Below are 23,445 nucleotides of genomic sequence, written 5' to 3'. Positions count from 1 at the left end.
TTGCGCAAACACTACTACGTGTAGTTAGTGGATGAACCGGGATGATTTTTTTTTTATAGCCACAATTCCCAAAACCATGCCTATCACAATACATCTGCTTTTAAACATGAAAACGTGATAAATATTGTATTTTTTCAATTATGTTGACAGAAGTCTTTGCAATATCTTTAGGGGGACGTTTTATTATTATTATTATTCTCCAGGTCCATTTTCAGAGGTCCATAGCTTGGTTCCCTCTGGTTCAAAATGCTCCAAACTTTGCCTGATTGTAGACGGCCAAGGTCCGAAGGTCTGGGGCTCCATGCAAGATCTTACCTCATGGAGTTGCAATAATCATGAGAACGGTGAGGAATCACCCCAGAACTACACAGGAGGATCTTATCAATGATCTCAAGGCATCTGGGACCATAGTCACCAAGAAAACAATTGGTAACACATAATGCCGTGAAGGACTGAAATCAAATGTTTGTAGGAGGAGGAATGCTGCCTATAACCCCAAGAACACCATCGCCACCGTCAAACATGGAGGTGGAAACATTATGCTTTAGGGGTGTTTTTCTGCTAAGGGGACCGGACAACTTCACAGCATCAAAGGAACGATGGACGGCGCCATGTACCGTAAAATCTTGGGTGAGAACCTCCTTCCCTCAGCCAGGACATTGAAAATGGGTCGTGGATGGGTTTTCCAGAATAATAATGACCCAAAACACACGGCCAAGGCAACAAAGGAGTGGGTCAAGTAGAATGACATTAAGGTCCTGGAGTGGCTTAGCCAGAAGAGGACTGGTCACCCCTCTGAGCCTGGGTCCTCTCTAGGTTTCTTCCTAAAATTCGACCTTCTTAGGGAGTTTTTCCTAGCCACTGAAATTCAACACAACTGTTGTTTGCTCCTTGGGGTTTAAGGCCGGGTGTCTCTGTAAAGCACTTTGTGACAACTGCTGTTGTAAAAAGCGCTTTATAAATACATTTTGATTGATTGACCTTAATCCCATAGAAAATCATCTGTGGAGGGACCTGAAGGTTTGAGTCGCCAAATGTCAGCCTCAAAACCTTAATGACTTGGAGAAGATCTGCAAAGAAGAGTGGGACAAAATCCTTCCTGAGATGTGTGCAAACCTGGTGGCCAACTACAAGAAACGTCTGACCTTTGTGATTGCCAACAAGGGTTTTGCCATCAAGTACTACGTCATGTTTTGCAGAGGGATCGAATACTTATTTCATTCATTAAAATGCAAATACATTTATAACATCTTTGACATTTGTTTTTCTGGATTTTTTTCTGGTTGTTATTCTGTCGCTCACTGTTCAAATAAACCTACCATAAAAATTATAGACTGATCATTTCTTTGTCAGTGGGCAAACATACAAAATCAGCAGGGGATCAAATACTTTTTCTCTCACTGTACATTGTGTAGTGATGCGTCATGCCTGAGAAAAGCTCTTAGCTGTGGTATATTGGCCATATACCACACCCCCTAATGCATAATTGTGTACATATTCCATGGCTATCAGCCAATTAACATTCAGAATTCAAACCACACGATTTATTAGACCTTCTTTGTCAGGTGTGAATGCATCTTTTTTCCCAACAAAGGTTTTGGGTCGTTGCTATTAGTTTTCTTTATGAATTTCACTTCAGGTGTTGCTATATTTATTATTCAGTTTATTCCTCAACTCATGGATGTTGTTTGAAGTATGAGGTAAAGGCCCTTCTTAAATCCCACACAACCACAACTTTTGGTCCTTTAGAGTCAAAAAGCTGCCAGGTCAAATGTCAAAAGGTTTAGGCTCATCCCACACCAGACCTAGCCTTTTTCGACCGAAATACAGCACTGTTGAAATATTCTATCCTGTCTTTGTTACTATATTGGATTACATGTGTGGACAGCCTGCTACTTTGACTTCATCAGTCTATCTTAATATAAATCTCTAATGAATACTGTAGATGCTGTATGATAGTGTCATAAATCTGTGGTTTTCACTAGACATCAAGTCTTCATTGAGCTCTGATTCACACCCAGATTCTTATTTTTAAATGTTATCATTATTTTCCCTCTTACTTTACTTTACCAGGTTAATTGATGGACAACACATTCGCATTTATAGCAACAACCTGGAATAAATATAAACATGGGCACCAATGTTTTTTTAATTCTCTTGGATCAATCAATCAATCAAATGTATTCATAAAGCCCTTTTTACATCGGAAGTTGTCACAAAGTGCTTTTACAAAACACCTGGCCTTAAACCCCAAGGAGCAAACAACAGTAGTGTTAAATTTCAGTGGCTAGGAAACACTCACTAAGAATGCCAAAATTTAGGAAGAAACCTAAAGAGGAACTAGGCTCAGAGGGGTGACCAGTCCTCTTCTGGCTGTGCCAGGTGAACCTATTAAGATTACAATTGTAATACTTAATAAATGCATGTGGGCTGAGTTAAACTTAGTCCAGGTCGGAAACATGACCAGATGGACAAGGACAACACGGGGGAGGGGGGAGGGGGGAGGTGTCAGCACAGTGGCAGCTGAAATCGTCAGGCATCGTCTTGATCTACAACACAACCAGGAGGACTTTGGACAGGGACATCAACCGGTCTTTCAAGCCAGGTACTCCGCAGGTGTGGGCCAGGACCTCATGTCCTCCTAAGTTCAAAACGGGAGGAGACTGGGAAAATTCAGAAAATGCATTCCTCATATGGATCCCAGTTAGCTGGCAACAGCTTGTGTTCCTCACTACTGAAGTTAATCAAAGTGGGAGTTATTCAGTAAGCATTTTGTCATTATGGTTTAGTTATCATAACATGTCAGGAAATAAAGCATGACATTTGATGTCAAATAGTGTAGAATTGCGTACTGAAAATGGTGATGAATTGTAGAACAAGCCCAATTTTCCTTAAATACATTTCAATTATAAAGCTATAGGACTTGCATCAGGACATAGATGGTTTCAAACGGGTGTGGTAACTTCTGTCTGTAACAGACTTGTAAGCATGGTGAATCAGCTGTCCTATTAATATTTTTTCAAATGCAGTTTAATTTATGTCTATGCACATTCATTTAATCAATTCTCATTTGTAATGGATTGTTAAATATGCATTTTGATTATCCATAGAATTGTATACCCCAAACAGATACAACTTCTGTGTTTTTCCCAAACCCTGGAATATGTTGACAATACACAGGAGAATTCTTCACACGAAACAAGGTCAAGCAGCTCACGCATTATCTGATTTGTTGTTCAGACAGAAAATGTGTTAAATGACCCGATAAAAGCATGGATTTCTAAGAAAAAGTACATACTTTTTCATTTCGCCTTGCACAAACATACCAAAATGATGTCAATAAGGCTGCACTGAACAGATATTTGTAACTTTATAAAAAGAAAAACGTCTACGTTTTTGTTTGAATATCTATTGGAGTGTAACTAAAGCATATAACACGATTGTTCTGAAACAGATGTCCCCACAAGGGAGCTCCACAGCCATAGACAGACTGATCATATAAGTGACTCCCTATCCATCAGCTAACCAAGCCCAGAGGTTTGTAGTTGGCCTGGCTCCTGAACAAATTATATGGAGAAATAAAATAAATCAAATTGTAGGATATGGGTGACGTTCTCTCTTAACTATTATAAAATGACTAATCTGGGAAGAAAATAGGTTACAGGGTTTTATACAAGTGTATACTATTGCATATTTCATTGCTTGGTTTCCAGCATTGAGTGACCTTTAGTTGTAACAAGCCCATAGGGACATTTAGAAAGCGGGTGCATTGTTGCAACAGAAGGCCTCTTTGGAGCACATTAGTCCTATGTAGGCCTTTCAGGGTGTCTTTGTGGCTTTCCTAACCTTGACATATTCGATGTACAGCTGGTGATTGTTTTACATTCCTTGTCAATAATAAAGTGCTAATACATTTTTGTATGGTTTCCAATGTGCCATTATATGCAATATATATATCACATAAGTGAGTACCCCCCTCGCATTTTTGTAAATATTTGATTACATCTTTTCATGTGACAACACTGAAGAAATGACGCTTTGCTACAATGTAAAGTAGTGAGTGTACAGCTTGTATAACAGTGTAAATTTGCTGTCCCCTCAAAATAAGTCAACGTACAGTCATTAATGTCTGGCAACAAAAGTGAGTACACCCCTAAGTGAAAATGTCAGAATTGGGCCCAATTAGCCATTTTCCCTCCCCGGTGTCATGTGACTCGTTAGTGTTACAAGGTCTCAGGTGTGAATGGGGAGCAGGTGTGTTACATTTGCTCTCGCACTCCCTCATACTGGTCACTGGAAGATCAACATGGCTCCTTATGTCAAAGAACTCTCTGATGATTTGGAAAAAAAAAGAATTGTTGCTCCAATAAAGATGGCCTAGGCTATAAGAAGATTGCCAAGACCCTGAAACTGAGCAGTTTAACAGGACAGGTTCCACTCAGAACAGGCCTCCCCATGATCGACCAAAGAAGTTGAGTGCACTTGCTCAGCATCATATCCAGAGGTTGTCTTTGGGAAATAGACATACAGTGGGGAGAACAAGTATTAGATTTTTGTTTTAGATTCCGTCACTCACAGTTGAAGAGTACCTATGATAAAAATTACAGACTTCTACATGCTTTGTAAGTGGGAAAACCAGCAAAATCGGCAGTGTATCAAATACTTGTTCTCCCCACTGTATGAGTGCTGCCAGCATTGCTGCAGAGGTTGAAGGGGTGGGGGGTCAGCTTGTCAGTGCTCAGACCATACGCCGCGCACTGCATCAAATTGATCTGCATGGCTGTCGTCCTAGAAGGAAGCCTCTTCTAAAGATGATGCACAAGAAAGCCTGCAAACAGTCTCCGCCGATTTCTAACAAATGACGACCCCAAACACACCTCCAAGACGACCACTGCCTTGCTAAAGAAGCTGAGGGTAAAGGTGATGGACTGGCCAAGTATGTCTCCAGACCTAAACCCTATTGAGCATCTGTGGGGCATCCTCAAATGGAAGGTGGAGGAGCACAAGGTGTCTAACATCCACCAGCTCTGTGATGTCGTCATGGAGGAGTGGAAGAGGACTCCAGTGGCAACCTGTGAAGCTCTAGTGAACTCCATGCCCTAGAGGGTTAAGGCAGTGCTGGAAAATAATGGTAGCCACACAAAATATTGACACTTTGGGCCCAATTTGGAGATTTTCACTTAGGGGTGTATTCACTTTTGTTGCCAGCAGTTTAGACATTAATGGCTGTGTGTTGTGTTATTTTGAGGGGACAGCAAATTTACACGGTTATACAAGCTGTACACTTACTACTTTACATTGTAGCAAAGTGTCATTTCTTCAGTGTTGTCACATGAAAGATATAATCAAATATTTACAAAAATGTGAGGGGTGTACTCACTTTTGTGAGATACTGTATATATATATATATATATATATTACTGTTGCTATATAAATAAGAATCCTAATGAATATACATACAGTGGGGAGAACAAGTATTTGATACACTGCCGATTTTGCCGGTTTTCCTACTTACAAAGCATGTAGTAATTTTTATCATAGGTACTCTTCAACTGTGAGAGACGGAATCTAAAACAATTTTTTTTATAATTAATTAGCATATTATTGCATGACATATGTATTTGATCACCTACCAACCAGTAAGAATTACGGCTCTCACAGACCTGTTAGTTTTTCTTTAAGAAGCCCTCCTGTTCTCCACTCATTACCTGTATTAACTGCACCTGTTTGAACTTGTTACCTGTATAAAAGACACCTGTACACACAATCAATCAAACAGACTCCAACCTCTCCACAATGGCCAAGACCAGAGAGCTGTGTAAGGACATCAGGGATAAAATTGTAGACCTGCACAAGGCTGGGATGGTCTACAGGACAATGGGCAAGCAGCTTGGTGAGAAGGCAACAACTGTTGGCGCAATTATTAGAAAATGGAAGAAGTTCAAGATGACGGTCAAGATCTCACCTCGTGGGGCATCAACGATCATGAGGAAGGTGAGGGATCAGCCCAGAACTACATGGCCGGACCTGGTCAATGACCGGAAGAGAGCTGGGACCACAGTCTCAAAGAAAACCATGAGTAACACACTACGCCGTCATGGATTAAAATCCTGCAGTGCACGCAAGGTCCCCCTGCTCAAGCCAGCGCATGTCCAGGCCCGTCTGAAGTTTGCTAATGACCATCTGGATGATCCAGAGGAGGAATGGGAGAAGGTAATGTGGTCTGATGAGACAAAAATAGAACTTTTTGGTCTAAACTCCACTCGCCGTGTTTGGAGGAAGAAGAAGGATGAGTACAACCCCAAGAACACCATCCCAACCGTGAAGCATGGAGGTGGAAACATCATTCCTTGGGGATGCTTTTCTACAAAGGGGACAGGACGACTGCACCGCATTGAGGGGAGGATGGATGGGGCCATGTATCGCGAGATCTTGGCCAACAACCTCCTTCCCTCAGTAAGAGCATTGAAGATGGGTCGGGGCTGGGTCTTCCAGCATGACAACGACCCGAAACACACAGCCAGGGCAACTAAGGAGTGGCTCTGTAAGAAGCATCTCAAGGTCCCGGAGTGGCCTAGCCAGTTTCCAGACCTGATCCCAATAGAAAATCTTTGGAGGGAGCTGAAAGTCCGTATTGCCCAGCAACAGCCCCGAAACAAGGATCTGGAGAAGGTCTATATGGAGTGTGCCAAAATCCCTGCTGCAGTGTGTGCAAACCTGGTCAAGAACTACAGGTATGAAAAGTATGGTTTCTGTACCAAATATTAAGTTCTGCTTTTCTGATGTCTCAAATACTTATGGCATGCAATAAATTGCTAATTAATTACTTAAAAATCATACAATGTGATTTTCTGGATTTTTGTTTTAGATTTTGCCACTCACAGTTGAAGAGTACCTATGATAAAAATGACAGACTTCTACATGCTTTGTAAGTGGGAAGACCTGCAAAATCGGCAGTGTATCAAATACTTGTTTTCCCCACTGTATATATGTATGACTAACCATCTATGAGTGAATTTTTACATCACTTTGAATAATGTATAGATAATAGAGTCCTATATCAATGAGGGAATTCCAGCAAAATTCATGTGCACCTCATTGATTCATATACAATTGATTCACAGTACAGGCAGCTGGTCAATGGCTGCCCCTGGCCTGTTTGATTCAATCTGCTGTGTTTCTCCGATGCACCATCTGAACTGGCAGGCACCTCTGTCTCTCATCTAATAATTAGCTTGATTTCCCAGCAGGCAAGTTTTTGCATTTGTCATTCACAATCCCTCACAACATTCTTATATGCAAGCTGGTTAGTTTGTCGTTGATCATGATGTTCAACTTGGTCTGACTACGGTTGATATAACATTGAATGCTGTTTTTTATGTAGTTTATTCCCACAGTATGACCTCATAACATGGGAAATCCTTAAACTGTGCCAACAACCCCCCCCCCCCCCCCCTAAATCTAAATTGCTGGTGCTGTAGGAGGAATTACCTCACCATGGCCCCTCTGCTGCCATGGATAATGTTGATTTAAAATGTGTGTGTTGGTCTAAAAGCAAATTTGTCCTCTGGGGAGGTATTGACCTGTTCCAGATACAGGTCCATCAACCCTCCAAATGCCTGGCTTCTATATGGATAACATAAGTGTCTGTCTTCATGTTTTCTAGATACGGGGAAATGTTATTCAACAGGGAGAAAAGGTTTGATGTTTACTTTCTTAACTGATACATTGAGTTTCACTTTCTGTTCTCCCAGTGAGCATTGTTTTTGCATGGGGAAACTTTGACACATTCAAATAAGGATTTACTTTTTTGGTTTGATTCAAATTGTTCCTGTCTAGCAATTTAGAGCACATGCAAATAATCAGATTACTAAAGCATAAACACCAATTTAGAGTCTCTTCCTGATTTTATGAATATCAATCATGAAAACTGCTCATAGGAGGTACCCATGGATTTATGTAATGCATATACTTAACTCTTGCATTTGTCAAATGACCTAATTGAGCTTATCCATGGGAATGTAGCTGTTGAACATAAACAGTCTAAGAAAAAGATGAGTTGCAAATCCTTGTTGCACACTCCATTTCTATTTTATTTCTGGAATAAGACTCATACTCTATTCTCTGCTGTTGACAGAGCCGTCCATATTGCTGACAGTTTCTGTCCAGAGGAATTATAGTCATGTTGTCCCTGTCATCTGAATATTAGTGATGTTAGGGTAAACACTACTCTCTCCTCCCCAACTAGATTCAGTTCAACTTGGTTGTGTTTTCATCTCAGACTCATGCCATGTCATTTCACACTCACATCTGACCGACAGGATTATTCCGGTCTGTGCATGTTCTTTGAGCCTTTCTGAAAGAGGAGCTGTGTGCTAGCAGAATGGATGTGTTGTCACCGCTGACACATGGTCAACGTGACTGACAGCTTCTTTCGACAGGTTATCAGTCAGCAGATTGAGATTCACCGAATGCTCTTAGGGTAGAGGGACTGTCTGTAAATGGAGGGAAATATCTTAGATTTGTGGCTCCAGGGAATACATAATGGCTGCTATCTACAGGTCCGTAAAGAGCCTATGACAGGCCTACTTAATTAATCTAGGACTTCTGGATTGTTTTTGGATTTGGATGTTTATTTTAATGTACTTGCTAATTCAAATCAGATGTCATTAATTATGGTCACTATACTAGTTTAAAGCCTGCTTTGTTGTGTTTTGAGTTGTGTCCTAGACTCAGACCTAGCTTGTGTGTTATAAAGCACCATGTAGTGAAAATTGCTATTGTACAGGGGAGATTATGCAAAGGAACATTTAGCAGCTAGGATCAGACAGTGGACAGGAGGGCACTGGGCCAGATTAGATGGTGCTACTCAAAGGGGCCAGATAAGAAGAGGCAGCCAGCCCGCATCACAGGTACAGCGTAATTAGTGGATGGCAAGAAAGAGTACTAGGGAAAACCTGACACACAGCTTTGAACTATAGCCACACGCAGCCTATAATCTACAAATAAATTCTAATTCCATATATCATTCTACCACTGTTGGTCTCCAGTGAGGTGAATGAGGTACAGTGTGGTCTAAAATTATAAACACAGTTTTAACATCTGTATAAAATGTTAGAAACAAAGCTATATTTTATGCCCACAATAAATCATTTCTATTAAGATACATTTTTACAAAGAAAAAGTTATTAATCAGCCCTATGTTTTCAATGAATTTTTCAACGCCTCAAATTGTTTTAGATTTTATTTTTTAGGATTAGATTAACCAGGAGTGAGCATTATTGATCTGTAAATCCGTCTGTATTAGCATAATTTCAACATCCTCACATCAACCCACCACACACAGCCACACACATGCAATCTAAGCAAAATCTATCACGTACAGCGTTGACCAGAGCACCGCAATCCACAGTAAGCACTCGGACGCCAAACCCGGGGCAAATATATTAGGCTGTGGAGATATGCCAGACTCAAGCGGGAACGTAAGTCTGCATAACTAAGCATGTCCCTTATTTCCCTCAGCCTTGTTGTGTTTTGTCAGATAATGCCACACTGTCTACACTGGGTCCTGAAAGCACTTCTGCATACGTAATGACGCAATCTGAGGTGGTGTTAGAATGACCCTACTGCATCATCCAGCCGCTGATGGGTCATTCTAACAGGTGAGACAATGTCCCTTGCTTTACAATTAAAAACAGCACTGGCCTTTTTTCTGAAATGTTTTCTGAATAAAAAAAAGCACATTGATGGGTATTGTACAGCATTACTTCTTCATAGAGAATCCTTTTATGTCGATGTTCCTTCGTTCGTTTGCAATCATTTTAGTTGTTTAAAATGTAATGGTACTGGGTATCAGTGATGCTGTAGACCTTAACAAGAACACCAGGACAGGTGAAAGCAAAATAGCCCCACTACAACTAAGTCCCACCACCATGTTTTACTCTACATGGTTATTTTTCTGTTTGGGTGATCTGGTCAAAGAGCTCTATTTTAATGTAATCAATCCGAAGTACCAACTACAAACCATAAGTGCCAGTTCTGCTTGGAGAGCTTCAGGTGTTAACATTTGTTGGATTATATAAAAATAGAACTCTCTGGCCGTACACACACACACACACACACACACACAAGTGGAGTATTTGTAGTTGAAATAAGAATACATTAAGGATTGAGTGGACATTTCACTTAAAAATCATTATCATGAGAGTTTATTCTCCGTACTGCTGTAACTGAAAAACTTCACTGTTGAAAATCACTTTTGAGATTGTGTTATCAGTGGGCTAAAGATTTTTGGTGTGTAAAATATCACTTAAAGAAGACTCTAATTGAAGCTGGATTTTTATCAGATCTCATTCGATTGATTTGAAGAAAAAATTAGAATGGGTTGTTTTGCTTTGTATACTGGGCTGTAACGTCCAGCTGGTGGCACTAACTGGCTGCTGTAACCAGTGCTGTGAGGCAAAAAACACACAATAATATAATAAGGAATAATTAGATAATATCCTTTTAACAGCTTCTTTCATCTTAAATTATGCAAAAAATGAATATTTTGAGACCGTTCTTTGCTTCTTTCAATATGCTTTTGAGACTGTTCTTTTTGTTCTTTCAAAACGCTTTAATTCTGTTGATAAGTTTGCCTTTAGACTGCTCAGAGCGGTTTCAAAAGTTATGTGCTATAGAATTATAGTTCTAAAGGAGTCTTGTGTGTCATGTGCCTGGGCAGTTTTATATGAGAACAACCAACTCTGTAGAACACCCTTTGAGTCATTGAACCTTTCCTAAAAAGTGAATGTGTTTTTAAGTCAGTTACAATACCTGTGCTCAAAGATTTTGAAGAGTTTATCATCTTTTTTATGTGGTAAAAGGGAGAGACACACGGAAAGGGGGAAAGACATATTTTGGAGCACAATTTATTAAAAGTAGTGGTAAAAGAGGAGAGGGCAAAATTCTAAAACTGGAAACCTGCTGCTCACTTGTGGTGGCAGTGTTGTCTCTGGGCGACCTTCCAGTGGCGATTTGGGGGGAGCGGGTGCGGGCGGGAGTTGTTTAGGCTGCCTCTCCGCCCTCCTGGCTGTCTTCCTCCTTCTATGGGTCCCACAGCGCTGGGATAGCTTGGCATGAATGGCAGCCATGAACGGCGTCACCGACATGTCCCTCGTGAATTCCACCTTAATGGGTGATAATGGGGTAAATCTGTCTTGCTTCTTTGTATTGCAGAACTAATGTTTAGCCTAGATTTCATGTGTGCCACATCTTAGGATGATAATGTTCCCTGGGTCGACTGTGCACTTTACTTCCTCATTCTGTCAGCTCAACAGCATTAGTCCACGAGCTTTTGAACTTCATACATTTAGCACACATTATGATGGTCTACTGGGATAGAGTGTGCCATTACTTCACAGGTTTGTCATTAATATGCAGCATATGGGTTATTTCCCTACAGTGTGTCAATGAGTGTAATCAGTGCATCTTAACAGAATGTTGTGGGAATGGTATATGTGCTGAAATCTACTCATTACTTATGGATGAAAAAACTCACAAAATGTTGTGAGTCTGTTTGAGGTACGAGCAGCTTTAATTAATAAAACTTTATATTTATAAGTTATGGTCATTTGGCAGACACTGCATTCCAGTTATCCCTGTACTGTGTTTGGTGTATGTGACAACCCTGGTATTGCCACTTGCCACCATCACATCCCCAGAGACACTGGAAACAAGACTGGTGTATGTTTTAAACATAAAATATCAAACTCTATTTGGTAATGTTTACTGTCTCTAGTAACAGCCAAAATAACCAAATACATCTTCATCCGTAGTCAAGCCCAAACGTAACAAATCAATAATCCTATTAAGTTCCCCTGGCAAATGTATCTGATGTTTATGCTGTCCCCACTTCACCCAGAACTTTGTGTTCAGCACATGAACAAACAGTCACATTTTAGTATCATATTGTCCGTTGGTCAGTGCAAGGGCCTGATTGGTCAGCCAAACACTGGGACTTGTAAATGCTGTTATGTGGAGTACACAGCTCACAGCCCTAGCAGTGCCAGAAAACTGACATGAACTATTGTTCACAAGAATGAAAAAAAGTGTGTTTACTTGTAAACTCTTTCTGAAAAAATGCTTTATTTGAGGGGTGAAATCAGATGTTGGATGAGCCTCTCTTCCCAGTGGGAGTAAGCTTTGAAGAAACTCAGTATGCTTCCCAAATGGCAGACTTTTCAGTTTGTCGAGTCATATGCAATGAATTAACGAATTAGAGTGCAATTTGGGACACATTCCCACTGTAAATATGGGCTGGATCAGATGGGTTCATTACCCCCAACACTCACCACGGCACTGAGCACAATGATGGGGGCCTTTCACCATCTGTTTCATAACCTAAACCATTAACTAAATCTGTCAGAAACACTGGCAATGATCCATCTCACAGGGAAGGTTTGAAAACAGAAACCCAATTTTTTTCCTCGATGGAGGTTTATTGTTCAAAAAGTGAAGCACTTACGAGTGATTGTACCATGCTAGACCACTGTCATTATGACTCAAGGTTGACCGTGTTTTGTTGTTCACTATAGTTGACTAGAAAGTGCAACAGGAAAGGCTTGATTTGGGAATGTAATTAGGTTGGTATATTTATCCTTTTTTTAGAGATGTTTTGATGGTAATGTACCCCATAGTTGCAGTACCAGTACTGTAAAGGTAAAGGGTATAACCTGTTATGCTGTACAGTAGGCCGTTTGGTTGACTCCCTGAGATTGCAATATGATATTCACTCATCTTGAGAGCATCTGCTCTCAAACCTTAATGAGCATCTGGAGTTTGCCTCTCATGGCCCAAAATGATCAAAATCTGATGGGTTTTTTTTTTCAAATAAAAAATAATAATAACCTCTTGGTGAAGCCCAGGTTGGGAGCCTCCATTTAAATTCCCTATACATTTAAGCAAGCAAACGCCTTTGATAATTCATTAAAGCTCAGTTTCAAGTGGCCGCCCGACGCTTGCAGTCATTCCGATTATGTTGGAGGCATCTCCTATAGCACTGAGGAGATATCTGTTATGCTGTTTTCCTGAATCACACCTAACCTGCCTGGAAATTGAAATAAAAAGCGCCATCATATTTTGTGACACTGACAGACAAACTATTTGTTTTATTCTTTTAATAATCGGATTTCAGATTCTGCAGACATCAATACCTCAAAACACTGCAGAAATACCACCCAGAGCGTTAATATGTAATTATTTATGATTTATTGAAAGGGTTTGCTGTGAGTTACTGCAGGGATTAACTCAATATTTACTATAGGAAAGCATTGGCTATTTATGTTTGTATTGTATTGAGGTAGTTGTTTACAGTTGTACTCAAAAGTTTGCATACCCTTGGAGAATTGGTAATATACAGCTCCGGAAAAAATGAAGAGACCACTTTTCTTTCCTTTCCAAAAAAGGAATGTTTTGAGTGAGGAACAGAAGAGTTCAATTTGCAGTGGTCTCTTAATTTTGACCCTTCTGTTTCTCACGCAAAACCTTCCCTTTCGACTTTTTTGGAAAGGTAAGAAAAAGGTGCAGTGGTCTTTTAATTTTTTCCGGAGCTGTATGTACCATTTGTAAAGAAAACATGAGTGTGCAGGCAAAACATTTATTTTATTTCTTATGGGATTCACATTCAACTGTAGGTCACAACAGAATGGCACAAACATAAAACAAAACATGGCAACAAAGAAATAAATGATCTGACCCCTGTTCAAAAGTCTATATTCCCTTAGTTCTTAAAACTGTGTATTGCCCCCTTTAGCATCAATGACAGTGTGCAGTCTTTTGTAATAGTTGTCTATGAGGCCCCAAAGTCTTGCAGGTTGTATAGCTGCCCAATCGTCTTGGCAAAATGCCTCCAGGTTATGCAAAGTCTTTGGTCGTCTTTCATGAACCGCATGTTTGAGATCTACCCAGAGTGGCTCGATGATATTAAGGTCAGGAGACTGTGATGGCCACTCCAGAACCTTCACCTTCTTCTGCTGTAACCACTGGAGGGTCAACTTGGCCTTGTGCTTAGGGTCATTGCCGTGCTGGAAAGTCCAAGAGCATCCCATGTGTAGCTTTTTTGCAGAAGAATGCAAATTGTCTGCCAGTATTTTCTGATAACACGCTGCATTCATCTTGCCATCAATGTTTATAAGATTCCCTGTGCCTTTAGAGCTCACACCCCCCCCCCCAAAACACCAGTGAGCCACCACCATGCTTAACAGTGGGGATGGTATTCTGTTCACTATAGGCCTTGTTGACCCCCTCCAAACATAGCGCTTATTGTTGTGACCATAAAGCAAAATTTTGGTCTCATCACTCCAAATTATAGTGTGCTAGAAGCTGTAAGGGATGTCAAGGTGTTGTCGGGCATATTCTAACCAGGCTTTTTTGTGGCATTGGCGCAGGAAAGGCTTCTTTCTGGCAACTCGACAATGTAGCTCATTTTAGTTCAAGTATCGTTGTATTGTGCTCCTTGAAACAACCACACCATCTTTTTCCAGAGCAGCCTGTATTTCTCCTGAGGTTACCTGTGGGTTTTTCTTTGTATCGCGAACAATTCTTCTGGCAGTTTTGGCTGAAATCTTTCTTGGTCTACCTGAACTTGGCTTGGTATCAAGAGATCCCCAAATTTTTCACTTCTTAATAGGTGATTGAACAGTACTGACTGGCATTTGAAAGGCTTTGGATATCTTTTTAAATCCTTTTCCATCTTTATAAAGTTCCATAACCTTGTTGCACAGGTCTTTTGCCAGTTCTTTTCTGCTCCCCATGGCTCAGTATCTAGCCTGCTCAGTGCATCCTCGTGAGAGCTAACAAACGCATTGACTATTGACTACATAAGACATTGATAAACAAAGTGGATGGATGCAATATGCTGCACATCTTTCAGCATCTGTACAAGAAATTCAAGCTTATAATGTGGAAAAGCAACTTTAACCATCTTAGGATACCATCAAATGTCTGTGACACTGACTGCCGATAATGTGGGCTTTCAAAATGCATACATTAATTCATTTTGAAACTTGAAAATGTCCAAGTCTCAAGCCCTGATTGTTAATTAGATAGTGACAGTTAAACATGCTATCTCCCAGACTTATTAAATTAGTCTCATCCCAACTGCTCCGTTCCTTCTTATCTCCAGGAAACAGTTGGTCGGCCGCCAGCTCACTGCTGGCTGTCGTTTAGGCTGGAATAGTCTCACTGGCTTCACACATGGAACCATCCTTCAGTGCTATTTCTCCAAGGCTCCAATACTGCAGGTGTGCCTAGTCAGACAGGCTATAATTAGCAAGCTGTCACTGAGTGATTTTCTACTGTCTGACTTAAGCTGTAGCATGACCCCTTTTATTGGTTAAGAGGTATTTGAGGCAACATATTTTTGCTATACAATAATAAATGTTTCTTACAACCCCGTTTCCAAAAAAGCTGGGACACTGCATAAAATGCAAATAAAAACAGAAGGCATGATATGCAAATTGTCCCTATATCTAATTGAAAATAGTACAAAGAAACTGAGAGATAGTATTGTTCTTGGAAAAATAAATTCCCATTTTGAATTTGATGCCAGCAACATGTGTCAGAAAAGTTGGGACAGGAGCATATTTATCACTGTGTTGCATCTCCTCTTCTTTTAACAACACTTTGTAAATGTTTGGGCACTGAGGAGAACAATTGCTGTAGTTTGAAAGTGGAATGTTGTCCCATTCTTGCTTGTTTTCAATAAGGGACAGGTCTGGACTGCAGGCAGGCTAGTTGAGCACCCAGACTCTTTCACTATAGAGCCATGCTGTTGCGATTTGTGCAGAATGTGGTTTGGCATTGTCCTGCTGAAATAAACAAGGCCTTCCCTGAAAAAGTAATTGTCTGGATGGCAACATATGTTGCTCCAAAACCTGTATATATTGTTCAGCATTTATGGTGCCTTCACAGATGTGCAAGTCACCCATGCCATATGCACTAAGGCACCCTCATATCATCATGGATGCTGGCTTTTGAACTATGCACCAATAACAATCTGGAGGGTCTTTCTCCTCTTTAGCCCAGAGGACACGGCGCCCACACGGCGCCCACGATTCCCTAAAATTATCACATTTTGATTAGTCAGACAACAGGACAGTTTTTTTGATTCGCCTAAGTCCATCTAAAATGAACTCCGGACCCAGAGAAAGTGCTGGCGTTTCTGGATGTTGTTCATGTATGGTTTCTTCTTTGTAAGGTATAGATTTAACTTGCGTTTGTCGATGCTGTGATGTACTCTGTTCATAGACAGTGGTTTTCGGAAGTGTTCCTGAGCCCATGCAGTGATTTCCACTACAGAATAGTGTCTGTTTTTAATGCAGTGCCAACTGAGGGACCGAAGATCACAGCCATCCAATATTGGTTTTTGCCCTTGTCCCTTGCACACAGAGATGTTTCCGGATTCTCTAAATCATTAAATTATGTTGTTTACCGTAGATGATAACATTCCCAAACTCTTTGCAATTTTAAGTTATGATATGTTATTCTTGAATTGTGGCACAATTTTCCCATGTAGTCTTTCACAGAGTGGTGAAACCCTCCCCATCTTTACTTTTGAAAGACTCTTCTTTTTATTCCCAATCACCTGACCTGTTGCCAATTAACCTAATTAGTTGTGAGATGTTCCACTATACATTTTTTTGTTATCAATACACAACTTCTCCAGTTTTGGAGTTTTTTTGTTGCCTCTGTCCCAGCTTTTAAAAAATGTGTTACTGGCATAACATTCAAAATGCTCATATATAATGGCCCATTCTCTCTGGAAGGATCTTTTAATACCCAATTATGTTACTGACCTGTTGCCAATTGACCTAATTAGTTGTGTGATAATCCACCAGGTTTAGTTTTTAGTCTTTTGGTGCCTCTATCCCAGCTTTAGGCATCAAATTCAATATGAGCATGTATTTTATTTATTTCTCTGTTTTCATTTGATATGTTGTCCTGGTACTGTTTTCTACTGAATATAGGGTTTAAATGATTTGAACATGATTGTATTCTGTTTTTCATTACATTTTACACAGCGTCTCAACATTTTTGGAAACATGGTTGTAATAATGATTTGCCAATTTCAAGTAAACATGAATACATTAAAAGTGACATAAAACGTTCATTAATGAAGCACGTTGAAGTTCTACCGATTTCTCTAAAATTTGTTTTGATGTTTTATACTATATGTTGACACATGGATATATACTCAGTTAATTTGGATGATTTGATATTGAACTTTTTTTGTGATAGGTCAAAGTAAGTTGTTGTGCAGTGGCTGGGGGCTAGTCAGAGATGTGATTTTATAGCAGGAGATTATATTCATTATTTGCAGTCTACATCAAACCAGCTTGACAAGCAGTGTTTTCCACAACACAAGAAAAATATGTGCACCTTATCTTGAAAGGCAGTAAGTAATGAAATGATAATATTACTCCAAATCCTTTTCGATAAAAGAACTCACTCAGTCACAACAGGTGATGTGCCATATCTTCCCTGATAATACATGTATGAACTAGAAAGCAAACAAACAGAAACCTCAGCTCAAATTCTTACTCTAATACATTTTTATTCATCATTGGTTTGAGATCTGCCTCTCATTTTCTTCAGGGAAGTAAAGGGTCCCACTGCAGTTTCTCAAGGACGTAGTGTAATTGCTGGTGACAGTCTGTCAGTATTCGTTTGCATTCCAATGCTGGCAACATCGAAACACAATTGCACATGTTTACAGCTGACAGACAATACCATTTATTTTCATATACTCTTCAATGCTTTGGCGTCCGGATCATGGAGAACAGAACACTGTAGAACATGTGACGTAGGCTACTGCATACTATAATTCTGTGTTCCAATGAGTCCCCTATTCCCTTACTACCCTGGTCTTTACCAGGGCTTACAAGCAGTAGGGTGCTATTTAGGATATATGTTCGTTTTGCATTCATTCTTCTCACGTCAGCATTTCAAAATCAAATTGGCAATTTCCATCCATCAAAAATATCTATCTTCATAATGCATCAACTATGCTGTGTAAAAAAGCATTTCTGTGTCACAATTTGGTATTTTGTATGTTTCATGACTGTTTGTATGTTTCATCAGCACAACATTGGTTCCTAGGTAACTAAGCTGTCAGAGAAAAGAACTGAGTGCTACTATAACTGTGCCATGCCTTCAGCTCTACTCCATTAGAACCAAATAATAGTGCAGAGACAGGTCGTAGGTGGCAACAAACAGGGAGAAACACACTGCAGTGAATAATATAACATGTACCTGGTTTATTTACGACTGAATAAGCATGCAACCGTATACTAGAGGCAATTATTATCAGAACAATTACCATGTCCTAAGTATGAAACCTAATCAGAGGAAGGAATTGTATCATGTTTTAGCTGCTACAGAATTATTACTATTACTGTGTGTAATATCTGGCAGAGCTGGATTATGGTCCAAATGGCACCATGTTCCCTGGGCTCTGGTCAAAAGTAGTGCATTACATAGGGATTAGGGTGGCATTTAGGATTCAGAGAGTCGAGCATTGTCTATGCTCTTATTTATTGCTTCAGACAGTTGTGAGTGGCAGCTGTTTCCTTATTAAAATGACTTATTGCATTGTCCCATTGTACCCATGCAAGGCTTCACCTATGGAGTCTTCATACTCTACTTAATATGTAAGGCTGTTTGGCAACTCCAGTTATACAAATTCTCTCTATGAAGTGCCTGTCTATCTCTGCCGGCCTTGCCTGAGAATGTCACATTTTATATTCAAAATGGTAATTGTGGTTCTCATATTCCAAAAGATATGATGAATCAGACATCGTTTTCTTTGCATGCCGTGACTAAAACTGCATCATAAACAAGAAGTGAATGAGGGCAAATTTATATTTCATTTCCCTTCAGATTCTATTCTAATGTCCTTCTACTCTAAAAGGGATCTTTAAGTGTCAGTCTCCTGTCAAATCCACCCATCTGGCAAGTAATCTGAAGCGACTATGGGGTCTAATGTCATGTGACAGTCACCAGACCCATACATCCTGTCCATATTAATTTGGACAATTACAGCTCTACCCAAAGCTATTTCCAGAAATCTTAAAAAAATTGTATGGAACATAATACCTTGTAGATGATATCTAATAATACGTGCCTAACTCGGAGCCGTCTATTGCTGTGGGTTTTGATATTTGTTTTAATCTTATTATATTTCCTCAACACACCTGCTCTCGAGCTCAGATGTGAGAGACTAATGTAAGCCCTTTTCCTGAAGTCACTCACACAATGCATTTTAAGTTGGGAGTTATTACACTGTGTTTACTATCTGATGGTCTCATTACATACCACTTAACATGTCCCTCAGGCTGCTAGTCTCTCAGTGTCTAATCTTTTTCCTGGAAAGATGCACCAGTCCCACCTCAGGCTCCAGGACGGTCTTGTGGGAGTGGATGACCCCTTGAAATAAATGAGAAGCAAGATGCTGATTGCTCTGTAATGCCACACTTCCAAGATGCAATGCCTCTTCACTATTGGCTCTAAAACTTACAAACCTCGTGGCTGGAAGCATCATTTTTTTCCCGTCTCTATTGTTTGGGAAGATAACTGACTACTCAGGGAAAGGATAACTCCATGTAATGCATTTTGAATGTGTTTCAGAGAAAAACGTCTCTCATTTAACTGTTTTTCTTTGCTTACCTCCAGCCAAGTCCTGTTGTTGTGTTGGTTGCTACGTGAACGGCCCGTCCCAGTCTTTGTACATTAATGATACGGAATGTCAGTCCTATCATTCTTGAGTAAACACATTATAGCATTTATGGATATTATTAGACTTCAATCGATGTTCCTATCATGAGGAAGTCCTAAGGCCATTTATAAAAACAATGATTGGAAGAAGATCTTGATGCTGCGGTCTGGTAAAACTGCAGGCACGCTTGCATCCTAAATGGCACTCTATTCCCTATTTAGTGCACTATTTCTGACAGTGGTTCATGGACTGTGGCCTTGGTCTCTGTGAAATGTGTTTTTAAAGACCCAGAGAGGGCAGAGGATCCCACATCCAGCTGATGTACAGTGACAGCAGAATATGACCAAATGCAGGCTGAAAGCCAGCAGAATGACATTGAAGAGCAAAGGGAGACATGCTGCTTTTCAGGGAAGCTGGACTTTAGATGTAATCATATAAGAAGGGATGGGATGGAATGTTTATTGCATGGTAATGGTTTTTCAATTGCTTTCTTTTGGCACCTTGATAGAATCTATTTTCCCCCAAACTCCTCACAGTCACCTAATGGTGGAAGTTTTTAATGGATGAGTATCTCTCTTAGTCTGCCAGTTACTATGGTGAAGCACACTTTTCAGACTTCTTTTCAGAGTTTTCTCATCCCCAAGAAATATCAATCAAAAAAAAAAAAGAAAATGGAAAAGGTGCAAGCTGTTCCTAAGAAACTTTGCTATAAGTGCCTACGGAATAAAATCATAATTTCATGGCCAGTAAGATTGTAAGTGTGTTAACTTCTTGGTGGCATTATTAGTAAGATTCCAGTCCAGCACAGTAACAGGTTTCCTGCTCCTTTCAGATGAGACCTTTTCAAACCTTGCTGACACGAAAATCAGGATCGCTTTTGGACAATGAGGTATTTTCACCACCTGGAAAAAATTGTTACCATTTAATTGTAGAATGTTCGCCTCGGAGGACTTTTCTAAATGTCACCCGTAATTGTGTGCTTACTCTTGCTACTAAAAGCTAGAGAAATGCTCCCTGACATCAATTGGCATGTGTCGAGGACCAATCAGTGGCCAGCAGCAAACTGCCAGCAGACTGAAGTAGGCATGGGAAGAGAGGCATTGTGCAACAGCGACGGCTTCATACAGTAGACCACCAGCAGCCCTGTCAAGTCTTGCGTGTCCCCGATCCATCTCCATTGTGTGTCCAGTAGGGGAAAGAAGCTCTGCCCACATCACTTCCTCTAATTCCCACAATGCTCAGGGCTAAAGAGTCACAGCTGTCACTCAGCTGTCGGAGGACATAGGCCCTTGCAGGAATGTGTAAAACTCCATCCTGTGTTTCTTAAAGCCTTTGAAACGCAGTATTGATTAATATGGTGTTCTGGTAGTCTAAGCCACAAGGCATCTATGCACAATGTAAATCAACGAAATCAGTTGACTAATTAAGCTCTCATTGAAAACCCAGCCTACGTGGATAGAATGCTATCGAGTGAGCTATTTTTGGAAACCTTCGGAAAAGCAGTTTTGTTCCCCCGGTAATCTCTGAAATGCCCAGACAACATTCTGCCCAAGGCTGCCATGTGAGAGGGGCCCCCTACTGTGGTGGTAGGTGTCGGGATGTTTCAATGGGCTTTGTGGAGTTGCGTGAGGACGAGGGATGCAGCCAGAGAAGGAGGGAGGGAGGCAGGGAGCGCTGTGGAGTGGTGCTGTTTCCCTCTGCCTAGGGGCTCTCTGACACGGTCCCTCACGCTGCTACTCTGCTCCCCATTGGCTGTCATCTGACGACGTTGATGCTGAACGGGTAATGACAGTCAAATGACATTCTGTTCACATTCTCCCCAGACGAATGCCCCCCACATTCGCTCTCTGTCACAAAGTTTCCCTCAAAGACAAGTTAGACTGTTTCATCTGTACCATACATACTGAATCAATAGGATTCAGTATCTGACACGGTCCCTCACGCTGCTACTCTGCTCCCCATTGGCTGTCATCTGACGACGTTGATGCTGAACGGGTAATGACAGTCAAATGACTGTCATTACCCTAACCCAGGATCAACCTCATTGCTGAGTTTTGGAAAATGTGTCTGAAGCGAGCTATGCAACAGGTACTCTGAAGATTCATCAGTGTAGAATGTCATTTTGACTCCCGAGTTGAACAGAAAAGTTCCCTGAATAACTAACACTGCATCGTGTCCCTAAATATTTCAGTAACTTATGAATCAACTTTGTCAAACAACACTAGCAGCCTGCTGTAATGCAAACATACAAGATTCCACAAGTTGTCGCAACTGTCTTTCTCTGAATATTACTGTCCTTACCAGGTTTTGTGGAGGTCTGTTGGGCAGCATGTCAGAGGTGTCTAACATGTGACTGGTTGCGGGTCATGGTTGTTCACCACAGTGGAAAATGCCATGGATTTATAGGCATTGATTTTGATTCCACCTCATTTCTGAATTGCAAACAACTGGGATGAATGTTGGTGACAAATATTGGCAGTAGGAGGCATTGGACATTACTTTACTTGGCAAACGGCAATGTGTGTTTCATTGATGCAGAACAGACAATCAGACTGACCACAGACTGTATTCAGTGATTACGGATCAAGGATAAAGCACAAAAACCGATGATTCATTGATAGGCTAAGAAAGATAATAATGTTTCTATCTGCCGTTGTACAAATAGCTGCAACAAGATAGTTTTAAGTACAACTTACAATTAAATTATAAATACTTTACAAAATATTTAATTACACTATATCCATTCCAGATTAATGCCTAGGCTGCATTGCTTAGCAATCTTTATCCCCAAAGTAAATACACAGGGCAACCATGTGGTGAAGTGGTAAAGTCACTGCCTCACAGTACAACTTTGTCATTTTGGCCCTGGAGTTTAAACCTCCAGAACGACATGTGACGATGCATATGGCTCTGTATGTCCAGGGTTGGTGGTTTTGATAATGGACAAGAGTTGCCTTCACTCGTTGAGCTCTAGCAAGTCCTTCCAGTACGTCAGCAGCCTGCATGCTCATTCTTGCTCATTGGCTGGTGAATGCATTCTCCTCCAAGTAGGTAATTAAAAAGCAGCATGGCTTGGCGAGATGTGCTTCTGAGGACACGTCTCAATCTCCGAGCCTGTCGGAGAGTTGCTGCGAATAGGCAGGGTCATAGCTGAAAATTGGACAGGTTGGGAAAAGGCATCAAATTGGGAGAAAATAAAAATGATATATGAATACAAAACAATAAATGTATGTTTTGTGTCATATTAGGACAGAACCCATCCACACGCAGTTTTTGTTTCTGTCTCTTGATTCTAATCCATTCACAGCAGTTGTCCTGAAATGGGCAGGTTTGACATAATAGACCTGGGCTACAGTGACTGGTGCAGCAGACGTGGTCCGGCCAGGTGTTCCCATAAGACCTAAAGCAACGAGGCCTGTCAGGATCGTTTCCCAGGGCAGACACAGGTCATAGGCATGGCCCCACTGACACCTGACCAGATGAGATGGGCTCCAACTGCTGGCTGAGATAAAAAAAAAAACACAAAGGTGTAGTTCCACCTCTATCACAGCAGCCGTGTCCTGCCAGCTTACCTGTCAGCACTTTAAACACCTGTCTGACTGCTCTGTCACAACCACTTCTCCCACTCAAGCAACATTGGGAGAGTGGTGTTTCCGAATCCCAGCCGCTCGGCTGTGACGTGTCTCCTTCTC

This window comes from Esox lucius, chromosome 16, assembly GCF_011004845.1.
Source record: "Esox lucius isolate fEsoLuc1 chromosome 16, fEsoLuc1.pri, whole genome shotgun sequence".
Lineage (NCBI taxonomy): Eukaryota > Metazoa > Chordata > Actinopteri > Esociformes > Esocidae > Esox > Esox lucius.
This window is presented reverse-complemented; position numbering follows the sequence as displayed.